The 18,292-nt window shown below is 40.9% G+C and overlaps 1 protein-coding gene across 1 annotated transcript in view; it reads right to left on the bottom strand.

The window, feature by feature from the left end:
• LOC106587564 (carbohydrate sulfotransferase 8) overlaps positions 1–18,067 on the bottom strand; it is a 207,335-nt gene extending 189,268 nt beyond the window's left edge. Inside the window, exon 1 of the mRNA XM_014176072.3 lies at positions 17,347–18,067. The gene's annotated coding sequence lies outside the window, so the exon portion shown is untranslated. The remainder of the gene's footprint in view (positions 1–17,346) is intronic.
• Between the last annotated feature and the right edge of the window lie 225 nt (positions 18,068–18,292).

Genomic DNA, 18,292 nt, shown 5'->3' with positions numbered 1-18,292 from the left:
AAAAGGGAAACTGTAGGTGATGTTAGAAGATGCAGAACACAACCAATTACTTTCCTGTGATGGTCTTCAACACTTTTCAAGACTAGACAGAGCAATAGCTTTCACAAAAGCCCCAAACCCCTTTTAGAAGGTGGTAATAGGTCCAGTACTGTGCTCTAACCAGCTCCAGGTATAAGACAACCTACCACAGCAGCGGCTTTCTGTATTACAAGTTAACTTTCATAGACAAGAGTCCATTTGAACGGAATGAATGAAAATGCACGGGGAGGAGCATTTTTCAGAAAGCAATTTCCTCTTGGTTGTTTGTAGAGTTTCTGTGGGACATATTCAACACAGGATTAATATTGTCTGATAAAACATGTATTTAAAAATAACCTACTTCCTTCCTATCCCCAGTTTTGGAGAGCAAAGGCAGCAACAGGTGACAATCAGTGGAACTGGTATCAGTACCAGCAGCACAATGAATAACGATACTGCACCATATTTATGTTAAGTATCACATTGTAGAACAATGTGGGACATACTATGAGATTGCATTCAGCTTGGTTACAAAACATGTTTGACTGCTCTCTTCATTCATTTGTCAGTGTTATGGACTGTACTGTAATGTACTATACTGTTATGGACTGTACTGTAATGTACTGTACTGTAAATTGACCCTTGGATCATCACATTGTCGTCAGTCACTAATGTAAAGTAGACATTGTATAATCTGTGTTAATACTGAAGACGGAGAATTACTACATAGTAATAGGCAATCTACTCTCCTGGAAGCCTGATCCTAATTGCAGATGTCAAGTCTTTGTATCTTTACCTGTTGTAGTCCCTCTTTGTCTCCAGAAACACTTCTACTAATAAAGCCCCCTTTATTCTATCCATCGCTCATGCTTTCCAGGCCTGCCACTACTGGTGACTACTCACTCTGAACAAAACAGGCTCCATTTGAAAGCTGTCCTTTAGTATACGAAATTGACCGGCTGTAGGTAGCTGAGAGCAAGTAACCTCGTAGAGCAGCGTAGGTAGCTGAGAGCAAGTAACCTCGTAGAGCAGCGTAGGTAGCTGAGAGCAAGTAACCTCGTAGAGCAGCGTAGGTAGCTGAGAGCAAGTAACCTCGTAGAGCAGCGTAGGTAGCTGAGAGCAACTAACCTCGTAGAGCAGCGTAGGTAGCTGAGAGCAACTAACCTCGTAGAGCAGCGTAGGTAGCTGAGAGCAACTAACCTCGTAGAGCAGCGTAGGTAGCTGAGAGCAACTAACCTCGTAGAGCAGCGTAGGTAGCTGAGAGCAAGTAACCTCGTAGAGCAGCGTAGGTAGCTGAGAGCAAGTAACCTCGTAGAGCAGCGTAGGTAGCTGAGAGCAAGTAACCTCGTAGAGCAGCGTAGGTAGCTGAGAGCAAGTAACCTCGTAGAGCAGCGTAGGTAGCTGAGAGCAAGTAACCTCGTAGAGCAGCGTAGGTAGCTGAGAGCAAGTAACCTCGTAGAGCAGCGTAGGAAGCTGAGAGCAAGTAACCTCGTAGAGCAGCGGAACCGAGTGCAGACTACCAAATCTTTCATTTACCAGCATTTTAGAAAAGAAAGGGGCTGACTAGGAGTCACTTTTAAATATCTATATTCTCTGATACAAGTGAAGCTTCCAGGTCTCACTCGATGTTGCGATGAATTATTTGTTGCAACATCGAGGTCTGTTCCTGCATGTTTTACAGATCGCACCAGCAACTACTACTATAGCTACATCCTTTGAATGCTGGATCTACCCAGTATATATGACCATGTATGGTAATGCTGTATCTACCCAGTGTATATGACAATGTATGGTAATGCTGGATCTACCCAGCATATATGACCATGTATGGTAATGCTGTATCTACCCAGTGTATATGACAATGTATGATAATGCTGGATCTACCCAGTGTATAGGACCATGTATGGTAATGCTGTATCTACCCAGTGTATAGGACAATGTATGGTAATGCTGTATCTACCCAGTGTATATGACAATGTATGATAATGCTGGATCTACCCAGTGTATAGGACCATGTATGGTAATGCTGTATCTACCCAGTGTATAGGACAATGTATGGTAATGCTGTATCTACCCAGTGTATATGACCATGTATGGTAATGCTGGATCTACCCAGTGTATATGACAATGTATGGTAATGCTGTATCTACCCAGTGTATAGGACAATGTATGGTAATGCTGGATGTGTGACTGTGTGATGGTCAGGTCAATGCTTCATTAACAAATGATGAGCTAAGCTGTGACTCAGAGTTGAGTATAGTGGACGACACATTAACAACAACAACAAAAAATGGTGAACCCCAGTTTATATGAGTATACAATATGTCCATCAATAAACATACCCGTACAAGGGAACAAGGAAAATAAAGATGGATTTAGCATCTCAACTGAATATATTGATTTACAGCCTTAACATACTCATTCATAGTCTTCCCTTGGTCATGAGCTTTACTGTATGTAGTCATGGACCTGTTATCACTGATAAAGAAATTCTAAAGATTTCTGAACTTACACATTGTCCGTGAGACACTGAGCAACCATTGAAATAGTTTCAAAAATATATACAGGTAAAAATAAATGTGTAATGTAGAATGGCATTGAGTTAAATTGTCAGAGGCAGACGTATTTAAAGATGCTTGATTATGGCCTCTAACTCACAATAAAGTGTCAGTGGGCCAGCTAGACTGACCATGGCACAAGTTAGGAGACACGTGCCATGTCCACTTCTTGTTAGTGTCAAAGGCAACACTGCCTCTGTGAAGACAGAATTGTTGGTCCCTCATCCAACGTCAGGGCTATAAATTGTAATACTACTACAGTAGATGCGGTATTTAAGCCTATGGTTAAATGAATCCTTCACGGATAAAATGTTGTAGCTCAAATAGACATCATAGCATCGGGTGTGACATATTCTGTCACCTGCAGTCAACCACTGCTGTTGGTATGAGAGGCAGATCTGTAAGGGAACAGTGAAGTGGAACTGTTCTAGCATAGCTACTGTTTCAGTTGTTCAGGTCACCCAACAATCCCTACACATACAGTCACAACTGCTTAAGATCAGTACGTGGTGTCCATTTTCAAGCACTAGGCTAACCCATGTTAGTCAAATCAGATTAGCAACTGTTTTACACTGATTACACAATATTGTAATGAATGTTTAATAACTGCTCAAAAAATGGATCATGGTGCAAATGGGATTGTGTGGGCTTTTGCAGACTGCAGCAACTGAAAGGCATCAACCTAAAGCTTGCCGTTGAACACTAATGCTTAATTTTAATGACAATCCTTAAAATATGAATACAAGGCACCTATGCTTTGGGAATAATAGGTCCTGAGCATAATTCGTTTAACTGTGGTGGGGCCCTATCATAACCAAACACTCAGAGACTAGCTTTAACGGCTACTGTAAAGCAGTGGTTCTCAACTGGTTTTGCCTCGGGATCCAAATTTAACTAGGTGTTTGTCTCAGTCGTGACTATATATACGCATCGTGATAATAATAATTGTCAAAATACAATCTGGAAAACAATTATTTTATGCTATATTGATAGTAAATGTAGAAATTATATGACAAGGGCACAACATTCCTACCACTTTCATTGTCAATAATAACATTTTTCCCATATTCTTGATGAAGAATGTTAATATTACTCCACAAAATCAACCAAAATAGTACTGCTCGATAGTGCTGCTCGAAATAGCTCGATTTTGAAAATACATTGATTGAAGAAAAATTGTTCAGATACTAAATTATATAAAAATGTAAGTTCATTCGAATTTTACACATTTTCTACCTGTTTAAGATGTTTATGTTTTGACCATTTTTTTGTTATTATTCTTTTTAAAAGTATTACTCAGACACCCACACTGGTAGGAAATGAACAATGTAAGGTAATAGAATTTGCTTCTTGGAAATCTTTTTCCCATTCCCAGTGTGTGGGAGAGGTCAGGGGAAAGCGCACTCATCAATCATATCAGACCTCCTGCAGGGCCAAAGAGGGCAGTGATTGGAAACACTGATTCAATTAGAGGAGTGATCCCTTCACTGCCTCAAGTTCTTGCTTAATCATTTAATAGTGCAAAAACGCTAGAGAATTTTGTAAAATGAATTCAGAAGGTGTGTTTTTCTAATTCAAGCGTGCAGTAAATATTGATAATTTAATGATCAGTATCTGTTTAATAAAAAATATCTGTCCCATGTATTTGGGCCTTTCCTAAGGCTTGGAATTAATGAATTTACGGGGAAACTACCCTCATAACCTCATAAAAATGTACCTTAGCCTTTTATTACTGGATATTGATCATATATTGTTATTGAAGAAACTCACTTGCTATGGCTTTACATCACCTGCCATCACATGATTGGAGAGTTATTTATCCAATAGAACTCAGACAGTGTTCTTCAATGGAAACTTCTCTAACATCAGATATGTACAGTGCGGTGTCCCTCAGGGCAGTTGCCTTGGGCCGTTACTCTTCTCTATTTTTACAATTGATTAAAGCAAATTTTGCCATTGACCTTACACAAAGCGAGAATGACTATGTATTCGGATGGTTCCACACTCTACATGTCAGCAACTAAAGCCAGTAAGGTTACTGAAATTACAAATAAGGAGTTAGTATCAGAATGGGTGATTTATAATAAAATGGTCTTAAATACATCTAAAACTAACAGCATTGTATTTGTTTCAAAACATTATGTAAGACCTAAACCTCAGCTGCATAAATAGTGTGAACATTGAGCAAGTTGAGGAAGTTAAACTCCTAGGTATAACATTGGCTGGTCAATTATCATGGGCAAGTCATATTGACAAAGTTGCTGTGAAAATGGGAAGGGGTATGTCTGTTATAAAAATATCTGCATTTTTTTACACAAAAATCAAATGTACTAATTGTTAAGGCTCTGGTCTTGTCCCATCTTGATTACTGTCTGGTAATATGGTCAAGTGCAGCAAAGAAAAATCTAGCATGCCTTGCTCTTAACCACACATACAGAAATAATATCAATAACATTCATGCCAGTCTTTCCTGGTGGAGGGTTGACGAGAGATTAACTGCTTCTCTTCTAGTTTTCATGATAAATATGACTGTGATGAATATTCTAGATTGTCTGCATAATCAAATAACATTCAGCTCAGACACCCATACATACCCCACAAGACATGTCACCAGCCTTCTGTTCACAGTCCCCAAGTCCAAACGAATCAACGGCAATGCACAGTATTATACAGAACCATGATGGAACTCCCTTCCATCTCCAATTAGTCAAGCAGATTAAATAACATCTCCTGGAACAGCGAGGACTGTGAGGACACACACATACAAACACAAGCACACACATCATTTTGTAGTTGTATTATTTGTATATCATTGTATTTAAAATGTGTGTGACTGTCCTTGTCTATCAGTTTATAAGTGTTTTATTACTTGTCATATTTTGTGTTTTTTGTGGACCCCAGAAAGAGTAGCTGATGCTTCTGCAAAAGCTAATGGGGATCCAAATAAACAAATAAACCAAATAAATATTAAGTGTGGTCTGAATATATACTACACACTGAACACTGGAGAAGGTGCTATATATCTAGAGAGAGAGAGTAACAGTTCAGTCAAGGCTATAGCAGTTATCTACATCTGTAATACAAATAGCTCCACTACAATCCCAAGCTTAATTATGACTACAAAAATGAATGTCACATGACACAAACCTAACATTAGTAACTTGTGAGAGGAGAAGGTGAGTGAATGAAAATAATACTAATTAGAGAGAGGGCTTCCCACTGGGCACAGATAATTCAACATCTATTCCACATTGGTTCAAGATAATTTAATTGAAATGACGTGGAAACAACTTTGATTCAACCAGTGTGTGCCCAGTGGGTTGCTATCTCTATCTATGAAAGCTGTGGTTGAGTCATTTTTCTGGCTTCTAAGGAGCGATACTGAATAATATTTGGATGATGTCGTCTCCAGTGAACCTCCCACCATCTGTAGAAAGAGGTTTGTATGGGCAGTAAGATGTTCTGTTAATCTAGCTTTCTAGCAGAGACGGACACGTTTACAATACGATATGTCAAATGTAGTATTCAAATGGAAAGCAAATCTATGCAGCAGCATTGTTAATGCATTTGAATAAAACCACAACTGTTAACCACCTGCCACACCTACACTTCTGCATGAACCTGGTCTTTTGCGTCACAATTCAACTGAATAACCTGTGACTACGTTTTAATGTTTGCTGTTAAAGTAACATTTACTCTATTTTCACTCTGTTTTATAACACAGCTGATAGGTCTCTCAGAGAAAAGGTTCCCTCACTGAGGCTGCCCCGGCGACAGCGTACCGGTGTCTGTGACTGTATCACAGAATGGCTGGAATGGCTTGAATACCGCTACGCTGCCAGCTAATAACTTGACAGGCTTTAGTGCAGAATACATTTGTGTAATTAACTTGGGCTGAAACACAGTTGCCTAATTGATCAACACCCTGGCACCTGGGCGTTGGGTTCCACAAGAGTTAAGCAATGCTTTCAGAGCCCCACAGAGAGGGGTAGTAGGAGAGTCCCGAGCGGAGGGCCGGCTGGTCTCTGGCTCCCTGGCTCCCTGGCTCTGTTTTCTAGGCAGAGTGCCATCCATCCACAAACTAAGTCACAGAGCACCTGGCCCCTGCCTGCTGCCTTTATCCTCCCTCGGCCCTCAGCCTCCGAACGGTGACCTTGTCTGCCTGGAGGAAGATGTTCATCCCCCTGAGCAGCAATATAGCAATACACATCCCTGGCTCCCTAACTAAAATGGTTCTACCTGGAACCAAAAAGGGTTCTTCAAAGGGTTCTCCTATGAGGAAAGCCAAAGAACCCTTTTAGGTTCAAGATAGCACCTTTTTTTTAAAGAGTTTAGGTACTGTTCTTACGGAAGGTTCTTTAGATAAAGCCTAGTGCAAAGGCAAGACAGCAATTACCGGTACTTTCTTTAAAAAGCATTGTTTTAAAGCTCTGCATTACTCTGCAGGCAAGCACAAACAATCCATCGTTTGTGTCGGGTTGGTTTTCAATCTTACCTCAGTTCTAGCCAGTGCTTGACTTGAGCAGGAGCTCACATCAAATGTTCTACTGCTTGAGCTCCTGTTCCTCTTATAGAATATTAGCTCAAAAGTATTGTGGAGCTCCTGCACATAAATATAAACAGTACCGGCACCCAAAATGAGTACCGGCACCTTTTTCATTCCAAGTCAAGCATTGGTTCTAGCAGGAAATACATTAATAAGATGTGTTCTCTTGGTTGACAGACTGAGCTGAAGTATCCAGTAATGTATCCATAAAAACTCATCCCTCCTGAAGTACATTGTTAATTATAGAGATGTATTGATCATTTGGTGTTCTATTAGGGCAACAGGGAGTAAAGAGATTTCCTGTGTCCCAGAAACTCTCTGCTATGAACATTTTATTATTCCAATTACTAGATTGCCTACATATTGAATTTGATCTTAACTGCATTGCCTGGTTAAATATACACTGAGTATACCAAACATTAGGAACACCTTCATAATATTGAGTTGCATCCCCCATTTTACACTCAGAACAGCCTCATTTCATTGAGGCATGGAGTCTACAAGGTGTTGAAAGCGTTCCACAGGGATAATGACCCATGTTCACTCCAATGCTTCCCACAGTTGTGTCAAGTTGGCTGGATGTCCTTTGGGTGATGGACCATTCTTGGTACACACAGGAAACTGTTGAGAGTGAAAAACCCAGCAGCGTTGCAGTTCTTGACACAAACCAGTACGCCTGGCACCCACTACCATACCCCGTTCAAAGGCAGTTAAATATTTTGTCTGCCCATTCACCCTCTGAATGGCACACTTACACAATCCATGTCTCAATTGTCTCAAGGCTTAAAAATCCTTCTTTAACCTGTCTCCTCCCCTTCATCTATACTGATTGAAGTGTATTTAACAAGTGACATCAATAAGGGATCATAGCTTTCACCTGGATTCACCTGGATAGTCTATGTCATGGAAAAAGCAGTTGTTCTTAATGTTTTGTATACTCAGTGTAGATTTCCCAAATCAATGTGTTTCCACTGCCTCCTTCATTCTGCAGTCTGAGTCATGTATCTCTACATGTGCATCTCTGCATGTTCAGAGAACAGTCTGGAGGTGGTCTCTCTCTCTCTCTCTCTCTATCTCCCTCTGTCATTCTCTCTTTCTTTCTCTCTCTCTCCATCTCCCTCTGTCATTCTCTCTTTCTTTCTCTCTCTCTCTCACCTCTCTCCCTCTGCCTCTCTCTTTTGCTCTCTTTCTCATTTCTCTGTGCCTCTCTCTTTTTCGCTCTCTATCTGCCTCTCTCTCTCCACATCCACCCCCCTCTCTCCCTGTTCCTCTCTCTCTCTCTGCTTCTCTCCTCTCTCTATCTCTCTCATGCCCAACAAAGAGCACATTTGCAGACTCTCCCCCACACTCGTCTGAATCCTCTCTGCTTCCTCCCAGCTATTCTTCCCACGGTAGCGACTCACATTACACCATTCTTCACTTTAATGTACTTTAATAGCATTAATATCTCCTTTTGCTTCTTGAGCTGCACCCCCTACATCTTAAGAAAGCTGCTTAAAAGCAATTGACAAGGGTAGTCTACCACAACAGATAGGGGGAGTGGGAAGACAACCATAATGATTCAGCTGTTTTAATGCATTATCGTTCTCTCCCTGCATGGAGCACTCTATAAACAGGCATTAGAATATGTAGAAAAACAACAAGAGTCAGATGTCACCTTCTATGCCATCCCAAGTTTCACCAGAAGTGACAGTGAAGGTCGGGTCGGTGTAAAATGACAGGGGGCTCTAGCATAAAGATAAGGCTCTACTATAAAACAGCCAAACCAACGAGTGTGGGTGCCTCTGGTTTTGGAGGAGGAAAGAGAATCCTCCTTCTGCATTATTCAATGGATCTCCTCCTCTAAATAACAGCAGCTGAGGATTGTTTGACATCCCAAATGAATAATTAAGGGTGACCTTTTGTTCCCATTAGAGGTGATGGACCAATATCACATTCATCCACTTCCTGTTTAAGGCTCAGGCTCAGGCTGCCATCAAATGGCACTCTATTCCCTTTATAGTGCACTTCTTTTGACCAGGGCTATGGTCAAAAGTAGTGCACTATATAGCAAATAGGGTGCCATTTGGTACACAGATCTGATCTAAAGCTAAATGTGAAGCTATTCCTATAGGATTGACTAGAAATGAATAGTCATTGATGACTAAGAGCCTGAAATGTAGCTACCAAACCATAAGTCACCTTTAATGATTACATTTTTTTACATTTTAGTCATTTAGCAGACGCTCTTATCCAGAGCGACTTACAGTAGTGAATGCATACATTTCATTTCATGCATTTATTTTTTCATTTTTTTTTGTACTGGCCCCCCGTGGGAATCGATGGTAGTATAAATTGCATTGTAGGCATGTTGATTTCAGGAGAATGTAAATAAACATTTTGCAGAGGGAGAAAAGCACATTCCATTTATGTTTTCTCAGCAATATTATTAACCCATTGGATTATTTGGTTATCAAGCTGTAGTCTAATTCAGAAGTCAAGCTTTCCTTAATAACATTTTACTGCAGTGAGCTAAATCAGGGTTTCTTGGTAGTCTTAAACAAATCTACTTTGAAACAAAAGTATACACCTCACACACATAGTTATGGGCTTAAAAAAAGAAGACGTGCCATGTCAGATAGAGAGTTGAAAGTTATTCAATTTTCAGTTTGCATCCCAATATTACACGTTATATACATCACAGAAGACTAAAATATAACAAAAAACGTTTGACATAGAAACACCAGATTTCTGGCTTAAAAATGATAATAATGTTAATTAATTATGAAATGATGAAAAATATGAATAACATTCCACCCATGAATGTGAGGGCACTTTGGTCATTCAACTGCAGGAAGTACCCAGTAAACTCAACTGGTGTCTCTGATTTTCCAGCTCCAAACCAGTTGACAAGGCCATGGGTGTTGCCTGGTGATGCTGTGTTGTATGGAGTGCGAAGATTCCTGGCATTGAAAGAGGCTCAGTGTTCAAGGGAGCACATATTTATAGCCGGATGAGGAATAATTCATTGTGATCAGAGTGCAGATCATGCTCTTATTCCTTCACGGAACAGATGTGGCGGAATGAAAAGAGCAGGCTTCTTTTCTCTCTCTCTCTCCCGCTCTGCTCTCTAGCGGCCTGCCAAATGGAAACGGCAAAGGAAGGTTAGCTCTTTGAAGCCACTGTGTGTGTTTGTCGTCATGCGCTCCTGCTCCGCCTTGGGATCTCAGGTGGTTCTTCTTTAAAAAGAGAGAGATCTTGTAATGTCGCACAAGCCACTGCCTACACACTGAATCACTGTCCTTAATCAGACTCAAGAATGATCCAAACCCCCCTCCCCCAGTCCAGGGTCACCTAGCTACACAGTACCATGGCTTCAATACATCCCCATGGTAGTAACTGATCATCTATAAGGATCTACTGTATATTATTCTAAATCCTATAGTAACAAAAACTGCAGATTCAGCTTGGAAACCAAAGGGTAAAGTAAGTGAATTGTCTCTAATGTCCATTCTGACAGAGTCACCCCTTACAGAAAAAATACATGATTTCCCATACATTTTTTCATGTGAAATCATGTGAAAACGTGTTTTTGGAACACGTGATCACATGTTAACCCATGTAGTTTCACGTTATCACATGTTGCTTTACATGTTGTCACATGTTATCACATTAACTTCACGTAAGATCATGTGATCACATGAAGAAAAAAAATGTGGAACACTTCACATGTTCACATGTGAAATTCATATGTTTTTTCCGTAAGGGACTAACAGGTGTGATAAGTAATTGCTCTGACAAACACACACACATGGCCACACACGCACACACTCTCTCTTTCTCTCTCTTTCTATAACACACACAAGCAGGGTGGATGGCCTTGGATATCCATAGACGGACACGTTTTTTCACGGGACCTCCTATGTGTGCACTCGCTTGTGCGTTCACCATTTTTTTATGGGTGTTATAGTAAAGCCCATAGGCAGCTCTTGAGTTTCAAGTTTGGGGATGCTTACAATTTATCCTATCATTTCAATCCATCTTTGTGACAGTTATGATCCTTTTTACATACGCGTTTTCGAGGAACAGTTTTATTTCAAGAATTAAGTTTTCCGTTTTTCAAAATCATTTTCACGTGGTTAATCATAAAGTAATAATGTAACTAAGGGGAGAGCACCAGCCTCTGCCATATGGACACATTGATACGCTGTGGCCCATTGGCAGCTAGAGAAATTAGCGCATAGAACTCAGAGATAGCCCATATGCCAATGTATCAGTAGGACTATAACTTCCATTGTCAACTAAGTAAAATACATAAGCCTAAAGCTGACAAATAAAAACAGTACAAAATCTCCTGATGAAAATTCTGGTTCTTTCAATCACATTCAACTCTCTACTCTGCCTCATTTCTATCTGTCTTGACTTGAGCTATCGCTAGTGAAGTACAACATTGTATCAAATCATCAACTGGGTCCGGCCAGAAGCTGTTGCTAGCTAACTTGCAACATTGTGTCAACTAGCCTATTCCGAGCCCTCAGAGTTTCTCGCACCAGTGAGCTCGAGAAAAACAGCTGATTTTTATTACGTTTCCACTGGATATATGGGATCATCAGATCATGATATTTTGCTCTTTCACTCCGAGGCTTGGTGATTATCGAGGCCGGGAGTGTTGGAAATATTTTTTAAATACAATTTGCTTATTGCCCCAATAGGTCCACAGACGACGCAATTGCAATCACACTGCACACTGCCCTAACCCATCTGGACAAGAGGAATACCTATGTAAGAATGCTGTTCATCAACTACAGCTCAGCATTTAACACCATAGTAACCTACAAACTTGTCATTAAGCTCGAGACCCTGTGCAACTGGGTCCTGGACTTCCTGACGGGCCACCCCCAGGTGGTGAGGGTAGGAAACAACATCTCCACTCCGCTGATCCTCAACACTGGGGCCCCACAAGGGTGCGTTCTCAGCCCTCTCCTGTACTCCCTGTTCACCCATGACTGCGTGGCCATGCACGCCTCCAATTCAATCATCAAGTTTGCAGACGACACTACAGTGGTAGGCTTGTTTACCAACAACGACGAGACGGCATACAGGGAGGAGGTGAGGGCCCTCGGAGTGTGGTGTCAGGAAAATAACCTCTAACTCAACATCAACAAAACAAAGGAGATGATCGTGGACTTCAGGAAACAGCAGAGGGAGCATCCCCCTATCCACATCGACAAGACAGTAGTGGAGAGGGTGGAAAGTTTTAAGTTCCTCGGCGTACACATCACGGACAAACTGAAATGGTCCACCCACACAGACAGCATTATGAAGAAGGCGCAACAGCGCCTCTTCAACCTCAGGAGGCTGAAGAAATTTGGTTTGTCACTGTAAACACTCACAAACTTTAACAGATGCACAATCGAGAGCATCCTGTCGGGCTGTATCACAGCCTGGTACGGCAACAGCTCCACCCACAACAGTAAGGCTCTCCAAAGGGTAGTGCGGTCTGCACAACGCATCACCGGGGGCAAACTACCTACCCTCCAGGACACCTACATCACCCGATATCACAGGAAGGCCAAAAAGATCATCAAGGACAACAACCACCCGAGCCACTGCCTGTTCACCCCGCTATCATCCAGAAGGCGAGGTCAGTACAGGTGCATTAAAGCTAGGACTGAGAGACTGAAAAACAATCTCAAGGCCATCAGACTGTTAAACAGCCATCACTGACATTGAGTGGCTGCTGCCAACATACAGACTCAAATTTCTAGCCACTTTAACAATTAATAATTAGATGTAATAAATGTATCACTAGTCACTTTAAACAATGCCACTTTATATAATGTTTACATACCCTACATTACTCATCTCATATGCATATACTGTACTCTATACCATGTACTGCATTCTACTGCATCTTGCCTATGCTGCACGGCCATCGCTCATCCATATATTTATATGTACATATTCTTATTCATCCCTTTACATTTGTGTGTATAAGGTAGTTGTTGTGAAATTGTTTGATTACTTGTTAGATATTACTGCACTGTCGGAACTAGAAGCACAAGCATTTCGCTACACTCGCATTAACATCTGCTAACCATGTGTATGTGACCAATAAAATTTGATTTGATTTGATGTGTGAGGTGAAAGGAAATCACTGAGAAGCTCAGCTTATTACTGGTGGAAGTGGTGAGTTAAGACAATCAGACATTGCCTAATGGGCACTTTCTTATAATTACACGCAGCAGGTTAGGTAGGCCTACTTCTATGTGTGCTCAGGCGCTCCTGAGAAACCAGACTCATGCTCATTGCTCATGGAACACTTCAAACAAAAGACAATGAAAAGATTGACAAAACTCGTAATGGTTATGAAATAAACCAAAACTTGTTTATCACAAGTGTAGCAGGTTATGAACACTGCAAACAACATTTCCATTCCGAGAATGAGAATGGTAAATGACTGTACTGTAATTAATACATGCATTAACAGAAATTAATGTAACCAAATGACGGGGGGATTAACGGTACATTTACTAGGCCTACTGGTGACATATGTAATGGGGAATTTATTTAAAAAAATAAGCAATCAAAGGGCAAACAATTCACAGAATGAAACAATGAATGCGCAAGAATTGATGGGAGACAGCTGAGTGCATTCTGGAGAGCTGAGTGTGTGCATTCTGAAGATAGACACGACATATCTTCGCTGCACACCCCTCCCCTTCTTTTTGCAACATATTCAAAAATACTCAAGACACATTATCTTCACGCATATTTTAGATGCTTTTCACTGACAGCCGCAACTCATCAGCTCGACATTATTGCACATTCTGGCCTTCCCAAATAGGCATGACCTACACAGCTATGTTTTTAAAGAAGCTAATGATCCTCTGTGGCTAAGTCATGCTATCTGGTGAAGTATTTTGAATGTTTTTATTTAGACAAGAGTAATTATAAAATTTTGGCAAAACATCAATTTACTTTAAGGGAAGCCAGCATCCTAACAGTGCACTGTGGACCCGCCAACTTGCCTTTCCAATTCGCAAGAGGGTGAAACCAGAGATCTATATATAATGACGAGATGCTCATCTCTCTGCCCTAACAACGGGAGTCGTTGTCCCAAAGGCGGGAAGGCAGGTGACAAGCTTAGGTCTGCTTATTATGCCAATAGAAATGCATTAGGCCTATTCTGGCCTGATTTTGGAGATTGTCAGCCCTCTTTGCCTCTTCCTCTCTGCTGAAAACTCTCTGACCGAAGAAAGCATCCGAGTGAGCAAAACAGCGCCCCTCTGTCTTATTATATTTAGCCCATATATCTGATGCTGTCTGGACAGAAATGGTATGACATTCCATACTCTTTTGGTCCAGACAGAATCAGATACTGTACATGGTCTAGACATATTGAGACAGGGGGTCTCTGTTTCTCTCACTCAGATGCTTTATCTGAAATTGATGCATCTTTCTGTCAGCGCGTCTCAGACAAATAAATCAATATTTAAATATTTTATTTGGATGGGCAAGGAGGTATGGTAGGGTGGGCCCCCTAAGGCTCGCCCATAACGCCGGTCCTGCACACAAGTACACTCACTCACACCCGCGTAAGGCATCCCTAGCTTCCAGCTGGGCTTGGACTGCGCTCTTCATCCGTTCCGAGGAGCCGTTGGTCACTGCAGAGCCATCTGGAGTGCTATGTCCCAGCTCCACTGGGCCTCTGCCAGCCTCAGTATGAGCACAGCATCTTCAAGCACATTTTGTATGCGTCAAAGCTCTGCTGTGTCCAATGACCCTGGCCGCTGACAGAAGCCATTGCATTCAGTCACATGGACACCACCTCAAAGGGGGCCTTATTCTCTCGTTGGACAGCACCTGCATTCTCTGGCACCAAGTGAAAAGGGGTTGGGGGCCATTTTAACATGATTGACATACTAATTTCCTCTTACAAAAAAAATAAGTTGCACAATACTGCACAAATATTGCACATCATTTTTCTATAATCAGCAAATGTACAGAGAGGCTTCACAGAGACCTAAATATTGATGCCCAATAGGACCCCAATGACGGCAGACAGCTGAGGTCCTCAAAAAGCCATTGAAAACACTGTGTCTATCAGGGATCAGTAAGAGCTGGAGTATTTTAACAGATTATTATAATCATTTATTCCATTGATCTGTAAATTACATCTTCCCCAATGTGTCATACCCATGCTTATAGACTGGGTCACTTTTTCAGAGCTAGTAAACACCAGAGCTAGTAAACACAGCAATCTTGTGTGTTCTTTTCCCCAATATTTTTCTATTTTGTTCAGCAGAGCACCTAGCAGTAGATTTGTAGGAGAAAAACATGAACTGGCCAAAGAACGGATCACTGACCTTCGTCATCAATTACCAAGAGCTTCTTTTTTTGGCACAAAACGTAACATGTTTTTGGAAGCAAGGAGGGAGAACAAATGGAAGCCATTATGCTGAACTCACTCACTCTTTGTCATAAAGTATAAAGTGATGTAGGCCTATTTAAGGGTTTGCAGTTTGCACTGCAGATAATACTGACACCTGATCCTTGCAACCATCGCCTTTATAATCCAACACACCCTCTGGGTCAGCTCCATAGGGCATCTCTGAGCCACATCTACTGTAGGTCAGATACAAACTGCAATAGTAAATGAAGCCTACACAAAACTTTCTATACGACATCCACGTCTGTTATCCACACAGGCACTTTAACCTACACAAATCCACAATATAAAGCTGATCCTCCCAACTCTATTGTCCCTTGGATTCTGTAACGCAGGCGCATAACCACACCTTGCTGTCACTCACATTCTTGTCTTTACCATGCATGCAGCAGGTGCTGTTGGAGATTTGCTCGTGTTTGTTTTTAATGACAGTTTTTAGTTATTGTACCTTCTTGGGGAGTGTATTTATTCTCCGATTTCTGTCTGCCTCAGCGCATCTGGTAATAATGAGAAATTGAACAGAATCATGGTTCAGTTGAAAGTGGAGTTAGACACAGACATCAATGTAATATATGCCATTTCCCATCTCACAAAACAAGGTGAAAATAATATCCCAAACCTAATAAGAATGCTCTGCATTTATCACAGAAAATATTTGCAGTCAGTCTACCTAGCCCGCTCTAAAATGAGACTTGTGAATCGCAGTATGAATAATGGGATACTTTCCCTATGTACTCAGTGTATAATTAGGATGAACACAATTTGAGTTCATTCACTGACCACTTAAATTGAATAATGCATGCTTGATATGGCAGTCTGCAAGGAGCAACTAGGCATGACTCCAAATGAGGGAAAGACAGTGGCAGCATTCATTATGTTCAAACTTTGGGAGAGGAGAACCGGGGAAAAGAGGAGCAGAAGAATACTATTTGCTTGACTAATGCGCATAATGGCAAGGTACAATATCAATATATGGTGCTGTATAATGGATACCAGAGGAGAGCAGCATAATCATTTCTTCAACAAACACATCTATCCACTGTAACTAGGCTATTGGTATTATGTCACCTCTAAAATGTGCTGATGAAACCTATAGGTTATTGCAATCCACTGTTTGATTCCTATGAGCAAAGGCAAGACCACAGAAATGTGTAGGAAAACGTTTATCGCACAAAAGTAGGCTAGGAGATAGGCTTACTGTACAAAAACAATTGTATTAACAATATATATATATATATATATATATATATATATATATACAGTTGCCCAATTGTCACCTGTAGAGACGGTCTTCACTAGTTAACACAGCCACAAAGTCCTGAACCCCCCCTATTTCTACAATGTATATTCTTTAAACCTAACCCTAACCTTAACCATACTGCTAACCTTATGCCTAACCCTAACCTTAAATTAAGACCAAAAAGCACATTTTGTTTTTCTTTAATTTTTACGATATTGCCAATTTGACTTTGTGGCTGTGGTATCTATTGGAAACCGTATAAGACAGTGAGACAATAAACACATCAAGCAAAGATATGCTAATGAAGCTGTTATAGTTAAATAAAAACTAAACAGGCTCAATGTATTAATGTAGCCTATCAATATGATGTGTAACGAGGTTCTGTATAGACAAAACATGTCCATGTACAAGAACACAAAAACTTAACTGGCTAAATACAGGTGAGATGTCAACCCAGCCTACCATTCGATTGAAGACAGTTGGCCTAGATATGTTTTATGACGTAACTCACATGACAAAAACATTATCTAGATACGTATGGGAATAAATTTACCTTAGCGAATGGACCTGATATCATAAAGCTGACAAGACAGGGCGGAAAGTGTGGGCTCGTGTACTGATTCTCCTCACTCGTAGATCAGCCAAGTCCTCCTATCTTCAGCACCACGGAAAAGGCGTCCGCCTATTTCTTAAATAATAGGCTTTTCCGAATAAACAAACCCGAGACAAATGTTAGCCTACTGTCTCTATAAGTTAGATGTCTCGTGGTCGAGTCCTGGTTGCAATAGACCTGGTTAGAGCTTCGTCGAGTAGAACTAATGTGAAAAGATGAAGCGATGGACGGTTCGCCAATCAGACAGCAGCAGTATTGCGCTCCATTCTTGTGTCTTGCGCTTGAGTTTTGCATCCCGGGAAGTCTCCAAGGAGAGGTATCTCTTCTTTCCTCCAGGCAACCGCTGCAATAACAGTAATGTCGTTGAAAAACTGAAGAATAAACAACACTACATCTTATATTTTCAATGCAAAATGTATTTTCATCTTTTGGATTTGAAGCGAGAAAAAATATGAAAATGACTACAGTAGCATACAGTCACCGAACCAGTGCGCGCCCTTATTATAGAATAAATCAGTAACTGGGAGCGATTGTTTCCAGTTTACCTGAACACGAGTCGATGCCCCCAATGCCAGGGAATCACTGTATCGAATCCAATTTTATCTGTCTAGCGCGAAGTCGCTATAACTGTCAGGTGTCCGCCTTATGCTGTTAACCGCAGATATCGTGCGAAGTGAAATAATGCCGGCTACCACGCGACAGAGACAAGCGCGACAGAATAGTTAGGAAGTAAAACATTTTTTTTTAATATGGTGCTTGCACTGTATGTTTAGGACTACGCACTGTAATCGTTTTTTAAATTACAATGTATATTTAATTACAGTGAAAAACCAAAGTGATATGCTATGTTTCCTGAATTGAGACATCTTTCCATTCCCAAGGTAAT

Source organism: Salmo salar, chromosome 26 (genome assembly GCF_965601325.2).
Source record: "Salmo salar chromosome 26, fSalSal1, whole genome shotgun sequence".
NCBI classification, from domain to species: Eukaryota; Metazoa; Chordata; class Actinopteri; order Salmoniformes; family Salmonidae; genus Salmo; species Salmo salar.
The sequence above is the reverse complement of the archived record's forward strand: the minus strand, read 5'-3'. Positions and strand labels throughout refer to the sequence as shown.